Genomic DNA, 21,095 nt, shown 5'->3' on the forward strand with positions numbered 1-21,095 from the left:
TCTTGGTGTTTTGTTGTATGGTTGTACTACATTTCGTTTCTTTGAGAACACAAAGTATCACCATTATTATTTATTTATTGAGCATCAATTATATGCCTTATTCTAGCCATAGAAAAACAGTAGTTAAAAGAAACAGACACATATTTTGCCCTCATGAATCTTATTTTCTACTGGGGAAGAGAGATAATAGACAATGTTAGGAAAAAATGAAGTAAAAAAAATAGAAATATTAAGTATTTGGTGCAGAGTTTAAAATTTTAGATTGGATGTCAAGGGACGGTCTCACTAAGGTAACATTTAATAAAGACTCAAATGAATGGATGACTAAATGAATGAATGAGTTTCATGACCCAGCCTGGGAACCTAATTAACCATTCATCACATTCGCTCTACAGGAAAAAATTATTTTTGGTTCTAAACAATCAACTTAAAAATGAAGGCAAACTGAAATATATCAGTCAAACTATACCTTCTAATTAAACTTTAAATTTCATTAACATCATTTGTGGGCTCTTCCAAGTTCCAATTGGCCTTAAAATAGTTAAGCACAGAGTAGTCAAACAAGAGCAATTTGTAACTGCCAAATACTATTCAATGTATCTACCTATGGAAGGCATAGCAAGTGTGTCACGATGCTTGAACATGTTTAAAATTTTTGATGGTAAGATATACCATGCCTTTTCTATTAATTATTTATCTTTTATAACTACTGCAAATCTGAAGAAATATATGAAGACTAAAAATGAAATATTCCAAGAGGAATAAATCTGATGTTTTCTACAAAAAATAAGAGTTGACAATGATCTGTTGTCTTCTATCCTCTTATTGGTTGTGCAACCAAAGATAAGAGGACAAGATTCCATCTTGTATAGTTGTAACTCATTAAGTGTTTTGGATTATTTCAGAAACAATATACTGGCAACATGAAATCAATTAATCCTGACACTTGATTGGAATAACTTATCCGAGTTTTATATAATTGATGCTTTATAACTTGGAAATAGGTAATATTATTTTTGTGTGATTACCAGGAGAAGGTTCCTATCAAATCAAGTTTTATTCATTATTATGTTTACTATTCTTTAATATAGCTCTTTCTTTCCTTTAATTCTTTTATATTTCCTTTTCTGTCACCATTGTTCAATACTTTTGTAAGAAATTGAAGATCATTATCCAGATTAGCTCAAAAAAAATAATGATGAGGGGCTAACATCATAAACCACATGTAAATTCCAATATTGAAATATTTGGATTATTCTTTCAGATTATTTCTGAAATAGCTGTAATGGCTTTCAATAGCTTTTAAATATTTCTGATATATATATACATATACATATATATATATATATATACATACACATATATATATATATACATACACATATATATATATTTATAATATAGCTAAATTATACCTATGAGTGTGTATAGTCATCCCTTGGTATCCATGGGGGATTGGTTCCAGGAGGCCCTGCTAATACTGAAATTTGTGGATGCACAAGTGCCATACATAAAATGCCTTAATACAATGAACAGAGTTGACCCTCTGTATCCTTGGGGTAAGGGCTGACTGCAGATCAGTCCAACTCCATTTTCTAAGACCATAGGCCTGAACATCCTCAGTACTAATGGAGGCATGGGGAAAGGTATACACCTCTCCTTTTTACCCAGTTCACACCGATTCAGTGGAAGGATCAATAATAATAATATACTTATATCTTAAAGGCTCAATTGGATATAAGGACAGAAAAATTAGTATCTTTGGAACAGAGAGCAATGAATGCATGCTTAGCTTGCTCCTGTCAGAGCAAGCCCACTTCTAACCTCAGCCCCAAATCATCAGTCCCTTGGCATCTTCCTGTTTCTCAAGACTGACAGAGGACCCTTGAGCTCCAGCTCTTCTAATATGCATATGGCCAAAATTCTAAATTACTTCCTATTAAACAGCATCTGCTATTTATATTCTCTGCTATCTTAAATATATTTTTCTTTCAAACTGAAATGTTATACTTCTTCACCAAAGTTATTAATATTTTTCTTCTCAAAGTTATAGGTTTTGTTGGTGTTTCATTAATATTAATTATGGGTTTACTTGGGTTTCAGAGATATATGACTTAAAAATGAGGTTCTTAATAAGAAGAACATGTAGTAATGAGACATTTGTTTACCTAAAAATAAGAGCATGCATAATTTAGTAGTCAACATGTATTTACAGGATGCTTGAGACATATGTAGTTTATAATTGGGTTTCAACTCAATAAATTAACTCAATAATTTACATAGCACTGTAAGATATTATAGTGATGATATACATATCTAATTCATCATTGAGCATATCTTTGTATATAATGTGCTGTTTCCATAACATTCTGCTTCCCCATAATAAAAAGTCTAGTCTTTATCCAATTCCTCTGAATATAAAGATGCCAATAACTAATGCATAGACAAATAAATGCAAAAATAAACAGATACTAGCAACCAATAGATCAATATAAGTGTGCATTAGTGTCTTCATTTCAGAGGTGGTTTAACTTAAAGAAAACCTCCATTTCATTTGTATGCCTAACCTTCTTTTTTTCTTTCAATATCTTCTGCTTTCATAATGTACTAGTATGAAGGAGCACTTGGAACATTGAAAACATTTCATAAAGCAAAATATAGCTGATTATGTCTGTCTGGAATAGTTATAGAAACTGTTCGAAGAATCAGATCAACTGTGTATTGTGTAAAATAAGATTAATAAGTAACATTCTTGATCCTATCAGAGGAAATTAAAAGAGTGGCAGCAAAGCATTGAGAATAGGTTTATATCTGTGATTTCTATTTGCTGTTTTTCAAATTTCAAAAGATGAGCTCTTAATTTATTTTGAGAAAGCATTTTTTGTCTGGAAGATTAGTAAAATCTCTGCTAATATAAAGAGAACTACAGAAAAATTGTTATGTTTGTTTAGTGAACGTAGAAATCTGGGTTACTTAGTCAACATGTGGGCTGTCTACCAAATACCTCCACAGAGATAATAATGCTTGAGCTTGGATAAATTAATGTATATAATCAGTAGGCCTGTTTATTGATTTACCATTAGAAGTGCAGAAGAGACCCAGAGGAGTTGATTCATTTTACTTTTTCATCTTCTTCCTGTAAGCAGAATATGGGGATACAGGAGTGGACAGAGAAGGGAAGTAGAAAGGTTTGAGTGGGGATTACTCTAATCTTGGCTTTATAAGTAAGGAATTAGATCCTGATAAGATTCCAAAATGGCCACATGGATCCATCTCACAATACAGGCAGTTTTGCTGATAAAACTCAAGTTCTCAAAGCTATTATCTATGATTCTTCTCCACATTTCTTGGCTGGACAATGTCAATATTTATCTCAAGGATTCTCTTGGTTATACAGCTTCCTGGCTGACCCACTTTTTTATACTGACACTTTCTTCTTTCATGTATGTCCACCCATTCAATCCCCTCTCCCCAGTGGTAAGATAGCCCTGAAGCTAGAGAAGCTTAAGCTCCTCATTGAACTGGTCTCTTCCAAGGCCTGAAAGAAACCAGAAAAAGTATCCATGTAGTAATATATTTTTATAAGATTTGCAAAAATAAGATATTTGTTTCTGAAAGGAGGTCTTCCATATAAACTTCAGGTCCCACAAAACTTGTCTCTTCTCCTAGTTCTGGTTAATTATGGTTAAATATGGTTGTCCTAGTCTGTCACATCACAGTGATTTTTCATAGGTATATTGTGACCTTAAAGCTTAAATTTCATAAAATTATTTTACCTTCTTTATTTTTAACTTCTTAGGTGAATCTTCAAGGTGTTTCCCATTTACTCATACCATATGGTCACTTTAAAAATAACATCAAGCTAAAATTTAAGTAGTGCAGGATATGTCTGGCATATGAATACAATTTGTTTAAGAGTTTTATCAATCTCAAATTATTTACTGCCTGCTGTTTAAATAGCCCTAATATTTGCAGGCCATTTTAACATGTCCTGCCTGCAAAATTTTATACTTAGCTTGCAGTTGGTCTTTGTGTCATTCTTCTATCTCAGCATATTAAATATTCTTTATTGTGATATTTTCTAAGTAGGTACACATGCCAGTGTTAATGTCTATTCTTCCTAGATCTGATTCTCAGAACAAAACTTCCTAAATGTCTCATATGTACATACTGACTGAGCTGTCCAACATAGTTTATAAGTAAGTAGTCTGTTTATATGGTCCTAGGCTCCTCTAATAATGCAAGGTAGAGATAATTTTTATATTACCAACAGCAGTCAGAAAAATTGGGATCATTGCAACACAAACCACTGTCTTTTCATAGCTTAAAACTTCAGTAACTATATGTGGTCCTTCACATTGGAAAAAAAAAGTTGAAGAAGGGCACGTCAATTAGATTTGGATGACAGTACAGTGATGGGAAGACAAAAAATTGTCTTCTCACCATTGTGCTCATTTCAAATGTGATCAGGGTCAAAACACCTTGAAAATAAGTATTTAATTGCATTTTGTAGATAAGTAAATTGGGGCTGATAAATTTAGCAATATTGAAAGTTGAGTATGAGGGCTAAGGTTCATATTTAGCTCATTTACCTTAAGATTTATTCAAACTAAGAGGGAAAGTACTATATATAACACTTTATGAAGTGTTTTCATATGTGTCGTGTTATCATGTTTCACAACAATTCTGTTAGGTCAAATTTTTGTAGATGTGCAAATTGAGGTTCAGAAGTGTTAAATCACATTTTAGAATACTCCTTCTATAGCCTGCTGAGTTGAGACTTTAAACTTGGGCTCCAGATATAGTTGAATCTGATTCCATAATCCACTGTACCATGCAGCTAGAGAAACATGACTCATGTTTAGGGGTATATCTTCAAAGTATGAATAATAGAATTACAAGATAATACTTTTCTATTATGATTTGTCATAAAATTGCTGAGTGCTAAAAGGCAAAATGAGGCATAAAAGCTATTGCCAGAGGATAATTTCTAGAAAGCTTATGATTAAGTTGTCATGAGAATTATAAGAAATTGTAGAGGGAAAACCATAAATGGTTTTGATGATTCAAACTTTATGAGACAAAAGTGAGACAAGAAGGTGTGGGTCCCCCAAATAAACACCATATTCAGGCATGTTCTTATGGTGATAAGTCTGAGTTTCAGTATGGTCTGTAAGAGAAGAGTTTTAATATTTTCTTGTGCAAATTTATTTTTGTCTTCCCAAAACCTTAGTAGCACCTGGGTGAAAGCAAGGGACAGCTGCCCTAGAGCCACGGGTGCTGGACTGTTCCAGGTGCCAGCCTAGATATTAGTTAAGACAAACTCCAAGCTTATGGGTGGTTGATAAAGAAGCTGTTGAATTATTTCCTGTCTGCAGATTTTGTTTTTATCTTAATTAACAAAACTTAGTTAATATGGCTTAACTTCCTATTTCTTATTTTCAAACAGGAACCTATTATATAATGTAGATTTCAATAATAAATTCTTCAGATGTAATAGAAGGAAGCGTGGTTTAATAGACTGCAGTTTGGTCCTGGAGACAGTTTTACATGGGCTTTGATCCCAGCTCTGCTATTCTGTAGCTAAATGGCCTTAGTGAAGTCTCTAGTATCCCTCATCTCCAAAAAAATGTTAATATTATGGATTAAATATAAACATGAAACATGATTAGTGCTTAATATAAGGTGATGACGGTAATGAAGAAGACAGCTAGACATTTGTATCACTTGTGTCTAGATAAATAATTTGAATAAGATTCTAAGATCTTTCTTGAAATAACTATAGGGAGGTTGTTTGGCATCAGAATGCAAACAACATAATAACTTAGGATGATTACAGATCTTTTCCTAAGCAACTATGGTGAAGTTGTTCAGAAAGAGCATAATTAACAACAAATAAAGGGAGAAGACGGATGCAAGCACAAATAGTTTAAGTACTGTGAGGAAGTACACTGAAATCAAATATATCTTGGAAATTCAGCATATTACATATTTCCCTCCTTCATAAGGCACTTTGGCATATTAAAGTCTCTGGGAAGTCCTTCAGTAAAGATACCTATTTATCTTTGTTTAATCCAGTGCATTTTTTTATCACCTATTAACATTTAGGGAAGGTACAATATGCTTTGGGAAATGCTGATATAAACTATAAAAGCTCTCTGAGAATATTTATATTGGGTGTTAGATATTTTAGTGTTTTATTTTATTAAGATATGACGGAACTCATGTTCCCCCACTACCATACCCTGATTCAGATAAAAACACCTGGAATTTACAGAGCAATTTATATTTTTAAAACACTTACAATGCATTTCATCTGGCAATATTTTCCTGAAGTATTAGCAGCTACTCCAAATCTGAAATCAGGAACCCTCATGCCAAGGCTAGATCTCTGATACTTAATATCATTCACACCTAGTCGGTAAGTAAATCCTCCAATATTTTTCTAAAAACGTTGAAGTCTGTATCTTTCTTTATGGCCTTCCACAGTCTTCTTCTATAGAGCTGTTCTCATTCTACCTCAAGTACTAGAAATACCTCAACTATACCCAAACCACTAACAACATGAACCTCCAATTTATAACCTTCCTATGGTTTCTAATTCTTTTCTGAGGGAATAAATTTATGTCACGCAAAAGGGACATCCTAGTCCGTTTCCTCCTATTGGGTGTCATTTATCTTCAGCCATTATTCAAATATACTTGCTCTAAGGAAGACTTAATACTCTCCTTACTTTCTGCAACACTTAGGGTGACCTAGATAATCATAGACATTTGCCAGAACTGTCATCCATGTGTAAATGGCTTCATAATGTTAAGGGGTAGATGCTGCTTGCATTTCCTTAAACCCGAGGCTATATATCAGGTACACGAATACAACAAAGTAGGATGTGCTCTACAATGATTATATAGGCAGAATAAGATGCATTTAATGTTTTTTTTTTTTTTATGGCAACAGTAATAGCTAGCATTTAGTGGTCATCTTGTTTAGTGTGGTGGTACTATTATCCCCATTTTACAAATGAAAACACTACAATCTCAAAGATTGAGCATGTTGCTCCAAGTTAAACAATTAGTAAGTGTTGGAGAAAGACTTCCCTGGAAGCCATATGATGAATTGTACTGTGTCACCTTTTCCTCCACGCCAACAATTACTACTTGGACTCAGCTGGTTTAGGTAGGCCAAGCAGAGTTCTTTCCTCTGAAATTCTCCTGTGGGAGAGATTCCTGTCTCAAAGTCTCCCCATCTTTTGAATGTGTGATTTGTGAGGTAGCCACTTTCTTCCTTGTGGAGAAAAGAGAAGTGGAAGAGAAAAGAATAAAGTAAATATAATGAGAAACAATGAAAGACTTCTATTTCTGAATCTTGCAAATTTTTAATGGCTACTCTTGTGTTGCAAGGCATATCCGTACATTCTCATAATAAATCCCTCACATTTTATTCTTGGCTGAAGTATTTTGGCATTGATTTCTATTACATGCAACCAAATATTTCCTAACTAATATTCAATGTCAGCCTGATTCTTTTCCTTAGTACATGGCCTTTCCTTTAAGTTTCCTTCCCTTGCCTCTTATCCAAAAAAAAAAAAAAAATTGTTTTAATTTAAAAAGCCCTTTGATGGATTTCTGTAAAAAAGAAGAATCCACATGTAACATCTTACAGAAAATGAATCGTCCATGATGAAATGCACAATCATTTCTAACTGAAGATTTTAGAATAAAGTATTCAAAAGATGAACTGCATTAGGTGTTATAAATTTGGGATAATTATACTAAAGGATTTTGTGAGTTTAATCTAACTGTAAGTGAGAGTTAGCTCAGTGTTCTATTTAAAAATTCAATTGCAAACAAAGTCAAGTAGTTATGCAAAGTATTGACTGTGGTTCAAGGTAGGGAGCTGGCTTAGAAGCAGATGGCCTGGAGAAGGAAGGAGCTGGGTATAAATCATAAATCATAACAGAGGAAGACAAAGGACAAGGAAGCCAGGCAAGGAGGGTAAAAGAAGCTGGATAACAAAAGACCCAAGCAGAAGCAAAAGAGAAGGGGGTAAGAGGAAGGGCATGGTAATAAAGGCAGGATCGGGATGCCAACATGATGCAGCCTGCCCAGAATTCTAATGAGAAGCTGCAGCCCTGGGGAGCACAGAGCTGAGGAACCACACAGCAGTTGGGCAGTTTTTAAAAGCAGCACTGTGCCAGAGGCCTGGTGGCGAGTCTCACCCCACAGAGAGTCCTTTAGAATTTAAAGTGCATGACTGTGCTTAATTGGAAGTCACTCTTTAAAAGAGGGCCACTGGTTTGGGAGAGAAAAACCTGACAACAGAACCCACTGAAAGAAGAAAAGAGATGAAAGACAAAAGTGGGCAAAGTGACACTAATGGCAAAGTTAATCGGTGATGATGTTGACAGTGCCCAGAATATTTTTTCCCTTTAGAAAACCTCCTGAATCTTTCCAAATGACCTTGACTCATAGCTAAGATACCTCCACATAACCCTCTCATAGCTAGGATTTACATACAATTCTTTTGATTATTTTTCACTACAGGTGTTGTTTAACCAGCCTACAGCAGTGTTTAAATTATCCGTGTCCTTGCAGAGATGAGTTAAACTTGGATCAGAAGCACCGTGAAAAACTTACAGAAGCATAGGGCTTGAAATTGCCACTTCAAGTAATGAAACCCATCCCCCTGCCTCATCCAATGTTGCAACGAATAATTCTATACACATTGACATGGATGCAAATCTTTATATATCCACCCTTATTTTTTTCTACCTACATTTACTCCCATGGTCATCTTATCTAGTGTGAGAGACTGAATATATAAATAGACAATGGCCGGACCCTATACAGTGATAGAACTCTGACCCACACGAGATGTCCAGGAAGCCAAATGACAGTCTCTGCAGCAATTATCCCAGAAAGCGCAGGACATTGTTAACAAATGCTTGTTACTTTGTCACCACCCCCTCCCTTCCAACTTGAGATAAAACAGAGAAAGCCAAGTAACCTTCTTGAACCCATCACATAAGGGGCCCCACTTTTAGCTAGCCCATTTCCAGCTTCCCTATGCTGATAACCTCCAAACAGAAGGCTACTGATATCTACTTATTTTCCCCTACTTTGAAGCTTTCCCACTCCCCTGCCTGCCTTGAAGTCTGCCAAACACAAGTGATGGTGGCTGACTCCCTTGATATAATAAGCTCTGAATTAATAGCCTCTCTTTGTTCTCATTTGGGTGGTCTTTGTATATTTCCACAAATTGTTGGGATTAAAATAATGACTCCTAGTGTATCTTCTAGCCCAGACTTCTTTCCTGAATGCCTGGCTTCCTCCATGACATCTATACTTAAAATTTTAGTTAAACTTAACATGTGCAAAAATACCTGTTCCTCCTCAACACTCTCTAAATGTTAAACCATTCTAATTTCTTAAGTCTGATATCTTGACATAACTCTTGACTTTTCTCATTCTCACATGCTCTGCATCTAATTCAATAGCAAATTCTGTTGGCTCAACCTTCAAAAGATATCCAGAATTTGATTAAATTTCACTATTTTACCATTACCTACTTGACTGATTGTCCAAGCTATCATCACCTCTCACCCAGGTAACTAATAGCCTTTTAATTGATTTCCCTCTTTCTCCCCTTCATCTCCTGTTTCCTATCAAAATCACATCCAGAATAATCATTTTAAAGTGTCAATCAATTAGGTACTTCTCCGCTTCCCTTCTCACTCAGAATGAATGTCAAAGTTTGAAAATTTTCTGCAAGGTCCTTGCATGATCTTGTCACCAACGTCCTCTTCCCTCAAGTTACCTCCCAGCTATAGCTGTTTGAACTGTGATGGCTACTTCTCCAAAAGCTGGTCAGTGACCTTTGATAGAGTCTGGTTAACAAAAAGGGTTAAAGGATAAATTTAAAAGAGAATGTAATAATGAATCTCATACAGATATAAAGTAGATGTATCAGAGAATGTGTTTACTTGCTTAATTAATCTGTAAGATGTTATAACTTGTTCAAAAGAGAATCTAAAGAGCAAGGACATATAATAGGGAATAAGGGATTCTGAAATAAATTTACAAATAGATGCAGAACAGAACTATCCACAGTTCATAGGGCAAGAATTAATGGTATTCCACAGGAACAATTAATTTTTTTATGTATAAGGATTATTTCCATAATAATTACTTATTTCTTTAATAATTACTTTTTGACAATCTCCAGAGTTCTAAAATAGCCCCAAACAATGAAAGACAGAAATAATAAATGATCTAAATGAGTGAGCTGGATAAGACAAATCTTTTTTTTTTTTTTTTTTTTTAACCTTAAAGATGTTTGCAAACTCTTTTTGGCAACAGGGAGGGAGACAGAAAGAAGAAAGAGGAGGAGAAGGAGGGAGGGGGAAGGGAGAGGAAGAGGAGGAGAAGAAGAAGAAGAAGGAGAAGAAGAAGAGGAAGAAAGAGGAGGATGAGAAGGAGGAGGAAGAAGGAGAAGAGGGAAGGGAAGGGAATGGAATGGGAAGGGAGGGGAGGAGAGGAGAAGGAGAAGGGGAAGGGATGTGTGTGTGTGTGTGTGTGTGTGTGTGTTCATGATGGGAGAGAGGTTGTATTTTCTTTCTGTAAATTTTGAAAAATAGGCAACATGGAAGGATCACACAAGTTGAAATCAAACCTGAAATTTAAAAGATGTATTGTGAGAATCCAGAAAATACCTTCAGGGCCATAATAGAGAGGAAGCAGAGTTGAGCCAAGGGAGGCTTAAAAAAAGGTTTAAGATGGTGAAAACTTGCATGATGAAAAGTAAAAGATAAAGCAATTAGATGGTAAAAGAAGCATACAAATACAGAGAGTAAGAAAAATAGAGAAATAAATGAACCTCTTTAAAGCATAACATTAGGATGAAGATCCAAGAATGCTGGCTACTCTCTGGTTCCTAGAAGTGCATTTGCATCACTGAGTCTCTCCTGGTTATGGAAGCTTACTCCCATCTTTGTGAAGCTCTGCTGTTCCAGGGCTTTGGTGGGATTCCTGCTCCACTTTTCCCCAAAATTACCTCAGAATAATCTTGCAACACTTGAGGTAGCTTTTGAATTAGTTTCCTTTTACTTCCTGCATACCAAAGACCCCCAATATAGCACTATTTGAAGTATTCATGTTGGTATCTGATTTTTAGCACAATTCCTGAAGTGTAGGATGTGTTAAATAAATGTTTGGAGAACTAAACTGACTTGAACAAATTTAGCCAAATTTCTCAAAGTTAGCAAATCTGGCTTCTAGGGACTGCTGAGTATCTCAAATATATTCATTAATAGCAAGAAGCTTCTACTGACATCAGCTTACTTGCTCTCCTCATTTCTTGCATACCTTTAAATATTTTGATTGTTTTAAAAAATCCAAAATGCTAAATAACATAATTATTTACACATTAAATTTACAACTTCTTTTAAATATAGTAAAAGAGGATAGCTCAGTGTTTTTAATTTGTCATCTGCCTAATAATGAAATTTAAACCTCTATTGTTCATCATCTATCTTTTCCTCTATGTTCTAGTTCTCAAATTATAAAACTATGAAGAGCTTTGCTGTAACTATTAAACTAATAGAGGAAAAAATTCCCACTAGAATGTACTATAGAATATTGAGTTTTTACCATGAAAAAGAAAAATTATATAAAAATATGTGATGAATTGGGAGATTGGGATTGACATACATACACTAATATGTATAAAATGGATAACTAATGAGAACTTGCTGTATAAAAAATAAATAAATAAAACAAAAAAAGATTATAAATTTGTAGGCAATATTTTCCTCTGTGTGTGTGTGTAAACAGAAATAGATATAGACAGGAGAAGCTGAAGTATTTGTCTCCTCTCTCTCCTCTACCTCAGCTTACCTTTAACCTTTTTTCCTTTTTTTCCATAAATGATGCTTGATGTAAAAATTAATGTAATCTAGGTACATGAAAAATCATTCCTATGATTCATTTTTTCAGTGGGGGACCATTATTGGGGAACATTATAATTGAATTTAAAGAATTTTAAGGCCTACATAATCTTAGAGACTATAAAACCACTAGCAATTGTTTTTTTACCCACGTCTAGAAAAGTCATAGTGGCAAATAACTCATTATTTTGACAGGCAGGCCTTTTATTTATAACAACTATATTTATAAGTTTATATTATACATTAATTCAAAATATGCCTCTCTATACTTTTTACTTGGTCATTCAGAATAATAAAAAATAAACATAATTCCCTTTTTCACATGATAAATCCTTAGACTTAAAGAGAATTATTATGTTCTTCCTAAAGCACCTCAGTTCATTTAACCATCCTTCATATTATATGACATACGTATAATTCACTATTTTAATTTTACTGTTTGATAACCCTAATTTTTTAGCATTAGTTTTAATTTAGGTCAACAGTGCTGTATCACTCAACTACCGTGTACACTGGAGTTTCCAAATAACTCTTTGTTCCTAACCTATATTCTCATCTCTGTGAGGCCTATAAAATATGTAGACATGCCAATTAGTGAAAACTAGAAGTTTCATTAGGAGTTTTTTCTTTGCTTTTAATTTTGATCTCTCTCTCTCTCTCTCTCTCTCTCTCTCTCTCTGTAGTCATGTTATACCGTTATACCTTCCGAGATAATAGTTACTTTAATTATCCAGGTTTTAAAACTCTTCAAGCTAGATCTTGCCCACTATTAATTTGTGCAATTGATCCTTTGACTTAATTTTGATACTTTACATTTTTTTCTGCTAATATTTCTTTTAAGTTTCATCTTCCTTCACATGTAAATGATCAATCTTTAGACTAAGTGAGTAGTTATCATAGGAGGAGAAGTTCCTCAACTTGATAATGACAATCTACAAATAACCTACAGCTAACATAATACTTAATGGTGAGACACTCAAAACTTTCCCACTAAGATCTGGTACAAGGCAAGGATGCCCCCTCTCACCACTGCTTTTCAACATCCAACTGGAAGTTTTTGCTAATACAACAAGGCAAAAAAAGGAAATAAAATATACCAATTGGTAAGGAAGAAAGAAAGTTGTCTTTGTTCACAGATGACATTATTGCCATTACTATTTATTTACTGATGACATGTCTGTACCATCAGTGTAGATATTTCTTCTGAGCTCTCAACCTATAAATCTGACTGTTTCATAGAGTTGGCTGTCTATGTAATAGTCACTTGAATGTCCTCGAAATCTCAGCATATCTCAAAGTAGACTCAACATCTTACCCTCAAACCCGGTGCTCTTGTTGTGTTCTTTTTATGAATGAAATAATGTAGTGTCACACCCTTCCCAGTTATGTGATTCCCAGTTAAAACCTTGCTAGAAATCTTTAATCCTCCATTTCCCTCTGGCTCAAATTCATCAAAAAGCCTCCTTGTATCAGGCTCTCATCATGTCACTACAGCATTAGTACAATAGACAATCAAGGGCACTCCTTGTTTTTATTCATGTGTGTGTATGTGACTGAGTATACATTTGTTTAAAATTCACTGTTCTTCTTCTTCCAGAGACATTTCCATAAAATGTAAATCAATTTGTGTTATCTCCCTGCTGAGCAACCTTCAAACCTTCCTCTTAGCTGTGGTAGGAAATCCAAACTTCTTCGAACATTATGCAAAGTCTCTAATGATTGGTTCAGCCTCTATCTCAGCTGCCCACCCTCTTCTACAACCCCCTGCACACCTTGCTTCCTGCCTCACTGAACTAGTTGCTGTTTATTCTGATTACCAACTTACATTGCTCCTGTAGCTCCTTCTGCTTGAGAAAACACTTCCAACCATCTACTGGGCCAATTTTTCTTGGCTAACTCCTATTTTTTTTAAGGTTAAACTCCTCCGTGAAGCCTTTCCTGCATTTTTTTGACTTTTTTGTGCACTTACTGTCCTCTGTACTAACCAAGATTTTAGCATTTATCACAACATGCTAAAATAAGTCAGAGTTTCTGCTTGTCTTACAAATTGAAGATATTGAGAAGCTTTTCTGTTATTTAAAAGTATTTGATATTCCTACCTTTTTATAACACATTTATAAATTTTATAATTAAAATCAACTTTTATTTTAAACCTCTACTGCATAAGTGCCTGTGAAAAAACTTGGACACCACTTTAAGAAATGTTTTGCTTCTCTTCTTAATTGAGTAAACTACTATACAATTTTCAGATCTCAACTCAAGCATCTCTTCCTCATGGCAATATTATTTGCCTCCCTTTTGAGCTGGATTCCTCTAATACAGGCTCCCAGGACACTATGCACCTCTTCTTTACATTGGTTATCACAGTCACAGTTGTATAGTTGTATGATTCCTAATCTGTAAATGCCATGAAAGCAGGAATATATGTCTACGTGATCTCTCCACTTTATATCCTGCACCTTGCATAGTGACTAATGCAGTGGATGAGCACACAATATGTATATATTTATTTTTTCAATGAATAAACGTAACTCCAAAGAGGAATAGTTAAATATGATTCAATACAAATCTTTAGGTTTAGAAAATAATCTTTCTAAGAGAGTGACTGATTATTTCTCAAATCTATGGAAGAGGAAAAGATAACAATCAGAGGAATAAATCCTCATTAGAGGGATAATTTATTTCCAATGAAAAGCTCTAGATATTGAAATAACCTGCTAAGGAAGTTTATGGAATTTCTTCTGCACAAGCATCATAGTTATATATAGGATTGGAATTAAATTAGGACAGCTTGTATCCAATTTGTGTTTGAATATGGTTCTAGCAAAAACAGAGAAGATGGCTTTTTAGGGTTATTTTTAGCCTTTAGATTTTGAATCCATTTTATTTTACTTATGATTATGACTTTCTTGAATTATATGCTCAGATAATACTCCATATTGTTTCATTAACCTAATAAAATAAAACCTTGTGTTTCCTATGCAATAGAAATGTAAATTATCTGTACAATACTAAGTTTATAAATGTGTTTTCCAAGCTACAACATGATGAATTATAGTCCCAGTGAACATTCATATGAGCTCTTGCATGGAAAAGGAAAGGAAATTCATTTTGAACTGAATTGAGATAAACATAAGTGAATCAAGTTTTAATAATTCACAAGAAGTAAAACCCACAGTCAAAGAAGATGTATGATAAATGCCTTAGCCCAAACCCAAAGTAGTATTATCATAATATTATGTTATATGTCCTATTTATCAACAGATTTCTCTTCCATGCCTTTTTGAAAAACACAATTTAAAATATTTTATATCAGTATTAAATAAAATTTCATATTTTATATTATTATAAATAGACCCTGCTATATTTCTTTGATGCTGCTTTATTATTTTTTTGTAGACCATTAGAATGTCACCATATGTGAAAGTCATAGGCTTTGAGAAGTCAAAATATATTTGGAAAAAAATATTTTCTCATTTTTCCTCTTTCTTACATCCAAAACATACTTTTTATTTTAAGATAAGATGCAATGTTTAGTGTTTTGAGCAATAGTATTTTAAAAAGTCAACCTTCTATTTATTATGCATAATGTAATATAAAATTTACTGTCTACATTGATCTGGCTTAAATAATATCTAGATGTGTTCATATGGGCCAACTTTGGAAAATAATTTAAAGTTATTCAATTATTAGCATCTATTTGAGGTAAGAGACAAAATTTCACTATCCTAAAGTGAAAGTAAATTAACAGTTTAAAATTATTTTTCAAAGTCATTAAAGCCAAATTTCTGAAACCTAAATACCTAACAGATATCTTCATGGTTTTCTTTCCTTTTCAGACCTAAGAACTTTTGTTTTATTTCTGCTAAATTGCTAATGTTTCCAATTTGTGTTAATATACGACTGAGTCCTTGAATTTAGGACAGGTTTATCTGAAAACTGGCATTTTTGTTTGCATACGGATAAATATATGAAAATTAGCCTGTTAAGATTTTTAACTGATTCACAACTTCAAAATCTTCTAAGAAATGTTATCTAAGAGAGAATCTTTATAAGTTTTGATTGTTGGTATTTTACCTACTTAGTTCTTGTAGTTCACTTTACCTGAACATGGACATGTGTGATACTTACTATTTCTGATATTAAAATAGAAACTTTAAATTTAAGCATATATGTATATACTTTACTAAGTTAAATATTTTAACAGAATCAGGTGTTGGTTACACCACTGAGAAAACAAAGACTTATAAGCTGGGATGTAGACCATGATCACTATACAAATTTGAGACCTGGCTCTGTGGCTTTGAATATAACCTTGAAAATCCTCTGCATGTAATTTTATAAGCTTAGTCATCAGGGAGTGTTTTCATTTACATAATTATCCTATTGAGGATATTTCTGTCTTTTACAATGTCCGTTTAACTATGACATCAATAGGCTAGAAACTTAGAACTCCTCCTTATGATTCTGTCGGGTGTAGCCACAAATTATTCCTTTCACATTTTTAAATTTAAGAAGTGCTACTCAATCACCTTTAGTTAATTGTTTAGATCACCTTCCTCTACAGTAATTATTTTTGATGTATATATTTATTATTTTTGTAATTAAAAATATACAGTCTACAAACCTGGTGCCAAGAATTCATTCCTCAAATTGCAAGTATAAGCTATTGAATATGTGATCATGCTCTATAAACTAATAATCGAGGCAGATAGATAGCTCAATTCCCCATTTAGATCCTAGTAAATTTCTTTGGAAAATCTTATAGGTATATTGAGTTTTAATCTTTATATGTATTTAGTAATTTTAACATTAATTATATATATATATATGGTATTAAAGTAGCCTTTATAGCATTAACACTCTGAAGGCCATACAGCTGTCAATCCAACCTGTACATATTTTTATAAAATTAAGGCCATCATTATAAGATTGACTTTTGGAGATCATACTGTGAAAATTAACAATATTTTGTATTTACATTGATATATTATGTTATTTCACTAATCACTTTATTTATTCTTATAAAATAACAGTGCAACAAAAACAAAATTAATTAAACTTTTTGTGCAACTCAGGTAATAGGACTGTGTGGTAAATAATTTGGCCTTGCCCAAAGGGCCTTTCCCCTTGGCTTCTGGGAGGTAATCCATGTCATACCTGATGGGAGTGACTTTGTGTAGGACAAGGGTTGGCTGCACCAGCTATTGTGGTGATGCTGGCCATACCCCAACAGTCTTAAGGAGTGAGCTGACTGTGCTGGGAAGACCAACCATGTGATTCAGGGTAGACTGATTTCAACCATGTGAACAATCAATCAATCAGGCCTATGTAATGGACCCCCAATAACAACTCTGGACATCAGACCTCTCAAGTTAGTTTCTCAGGTTGGCAATACTCCTTATATATTGTCACACATCAATGACAGGAGGATAATACATCCAAGGACATTGGACAGTTTGCATTTGGAACTTTCCCAGACTCAGCCCTATGGCCTCTTTCTTTGGCTAATTTTAGTATGTATCTTTTCCCTGTAATAAATTGTAACCACAAATATAATAGCTTTCATTGAGTTATGCAAGTTCTCCAGTGAATTATTGTACCCGAGAGTGGTTTTGTGAACTTTCCAAATTTGTAAGTGTATCAGAAGTGAAAACAGTCTTATGACTGTGTCTTCAGCCTTTGCAGCTTGGCAGATTGCTAATCCTCTAGAATACTAGTAGTCTATACTAGGCATCAATATTAATAGATATTTACTTCTGCTTAGTTGCAAATTTTTGAGAAATAATTAAAATATGTATCTGGTAAAATAAATAACAGCTCTATGCACTGAGTGCTAACTCTATGCTAGGTATTGTACATGAATTAAATGCATGGTCTCTATCTGTGAAATATATATTATTATCCATTTCCAAACATGAAGAGAAATAAGTAACTCATCTAAGGTTTAACACCTAATGTGTAGAAAAGCCAGAATTCACAGTCAGCTCCTTTTCAAATCCCACACTCAGAGAAAGACTATCAAATGCAGCCTCTCCTTGTTAACACGGCTCCCAAATCTATTTTGAAGCTGAGCTGATTAAGACTGAAATAACTTAAGGACTAAGAATATATGCAATTTTGCTTAACATTATTAGCTGAAATACAAGGAATATCTTGTTTAGTCACATAAATACAGTGCTGGACACTTTCTGTGAACCCAAAATATCATAGCATAGAGTGTTCTGCACAAAATTATATCTACAACAGATTGTGCTATTGACTTAAAGTTTCAAGAGTATCAGCTAATTAGGGCAACTATAAAGTTTCAGGCAGATTCCACTACCCTCATTTGATACAACATGCTGCCAAGATGCTCCAAAATATAATGTAAAGTTTAATTATCAAACACTTGCAAAAACTTAGGTAACTAAAGCTCATTCTATTAAGATAGGGAAGGTTTCAAACTATTAAAATAGAGAGAGGTTTATGAGATATCAGAAAATGTCTCATAAACTAAAGATTGAGTATGCTTTATGCAAAAACACAAGACTAAATCATATCACATAGTTACATACATTTAGATGTGTATATACTAATACATGTACAGAAACATATTTAGGCAAACTAAATTGAATAGAATCACACATCTTCTAGTGTAGGGAAATATAGGAAGTATGTAGAAAGCTATGGGAAACTACAGTAAAAAAAAACAATAAATTTGGAGTCAGAATTTCATGAATTTGAATCTGAGGTTTCTGCTCTTGCCTTCTCATGGAGTAATTGTAAAGATTAAATGAGGATAGGGAGGGTGCGAGGGAGGGAAACGCAAGAGGGAAGAGATATGGGAACATATGTATATGTATAACTGATTCACTTTGTTATAAAGCAGAAACTAACACACCATTGTAAAGCAATTATACTCCAATAAAGATGTTAAAAAAAAAGTTAAATGAGATGTAATAGATTTGAGAATATTTAGTATATATGCTGAAACATTATAGATACTCAATAAAAGTTAGTTGAGTATATTAAATATTTTATTCATAGTTAATAGATAATGTAAGCTATATGAATAAAATATTATAGTTTATAATATTATAATATATTATAGTTTAATATATTTACAGTATTTATTTTCTTAAAGCTCAAACTTTGGGCTTTGTTATGGGATGAACTGTATTCCCCCAAAATTCATATGTTGAAGCCCTAAGCCCAGAAGGTGACTGCATTTGAAAATAAGACCTTTAAAGAGGTGTTTAAGATAAAATTATGCTGTTAGGGTGGGACCTAATCCAGTTTGACTGGTGTCCTTACAAGAAGAGGAAATTTGGACACACAGAGAGATGGGGATGTGGGCCTACAGAGAAAGACCACAGCCAGAAGGCAACCATCCAAGCCAAGGACAGGAGCCTCAGGAGAAACCAAATCTGACAACACCTTGGTCTTGGACTTCTAATCTCCAGATCTGTAAGAAAATAAATTTCTGTTGTTTAAGCCATCTGTCTTATTTTGTATTTTGTTCTGGTGGTATTTTGTTATGGAAGTCCTAGCAAACAAACTAACCTTCTAATTTAAAAACAAAACAGTTTTTAGGGTAGCAACTAATTGACAGTACAAATGCTTCAGACATTGAAAACTGGTCGCTACTACAATAGATTTTAACGTGCCCAAACATGAGTCACATAATATGAGTAGGTAGGTCTGCTCTGTTTACCTCAAAGATGCTTAGGAGAATCTCAGTTCTATGTGTGCTCATTCAGTTCCCATTTCTGGACACATACACCACCTACACTTTCTTTGAATCTATCTGAATCCAATCTGTCATGCAGAAACTAGCACTATCCTAGACATAACTAACAACTCAGTTCCCTGGAGATCTTTTCCCTGAATTGACCCTTAACTACTACTTTTTTATCTGGTAAATTTTCAGGATCATTTTTCTTAATTATAAAGCAATAAAAAATGTAATTTCCTGAGAGCAAAGCAGTGAAGCCTATATATTTGTATTTCACACAAGACTCAGGATAGTGTATTGCACAAAATAGGCACAAAAAAAATTGAGTTAATGAATAATTTTAATAAAATATTAACAAGTGAAAAGGTATCAAAATATTTTTATTTTGTATTCATTCATCAAATAATAGTTGTTTTACAGAGGTTGCACTCACAAAATAAACATATATATATATATATATATATATATATATATATATATATATTTTTTTTTTTTAAAGAAGATGTTGGGGGTAGGAGTTTATTAATTAATTAATTTATTTTTGTTGTGTTGGGTCTTCATTTCTGTGCGAGGGTTTTCTCTAGTTGTGGCAAGCAGGGACCACTCTTCATCGTGGTGGGAGGGCCTCTCACTATCGTGGCCTATCTTGTCGCGGAGCACAGGTTCCAGACGCACAGGCTCAGTAGTTGTGGCTCATGGGCCTAGTTGCTCCACGGAATGTGGGATCCTCCCAGACCAGGGCTCAAACCCGTGTCCCCTGCGTTAGCAGGCAGATTCTCAACCACTGCACCACCGGGGAAGCCCTAACATATATTTTTATTTGTTCTCTCCTTATTTCTCTTTGCCATACAAAAACACAATTGTTTGCATTTTGGTTTTCTCTGCTTTCCTACTAGTAGGAAGTGATTCATAATGATTCAAGTTGGATAAATTTAGCCTGGACACAGTTGCCCAGTTCTTACCCATGATTAGTGGTTCTTGAAGATTTCTTTGTCAGGTATCTCTTCCAGAATAGCTTTTCTACACTCAAACTGAGACAAACACACAACTTTGCAATTAATATTACAAGTTCATGGACTCCCCAAAACTCATGTCTATAACCACCATCTTAAACACTCTTAGAGCAATTAATAGGCTGTTGTCATGGAGATCACCAGTTGCTTTTAGGAAAAGGATGTGAGAGAATGGTTAAAGTTTCATTTAAGGAAAATATACTAACTGCTTGAGAAGGACCTATGCATTAGGCATACTAAGGCTTCATGATGGTGCAGAAATCACTTGAAAGAACACCCAGAAATTTGCAAAAGTCATAATAGGACATCTCTTAGATTAAGTAATTTAATAGATACCATTATCATGTTCTATTTCATTGATTTAAACAGATAGTTATTTTATTTTACTTTTATTAACTTTTAAAATTAATTTAACAATTTA

Source organism: Mesoplodon bidens (genome assembly GCF_964165515.1).
Source record: "Mesoplodon bidens genome assembly, chromosome: 17".
NCBI classification, from domain to species: Eukaryota; Metazoa; Chordata; class Mammalia; order Artiodactyla; family Ziphiidae; genus Mesoplodon; species Mesoplodon bidens.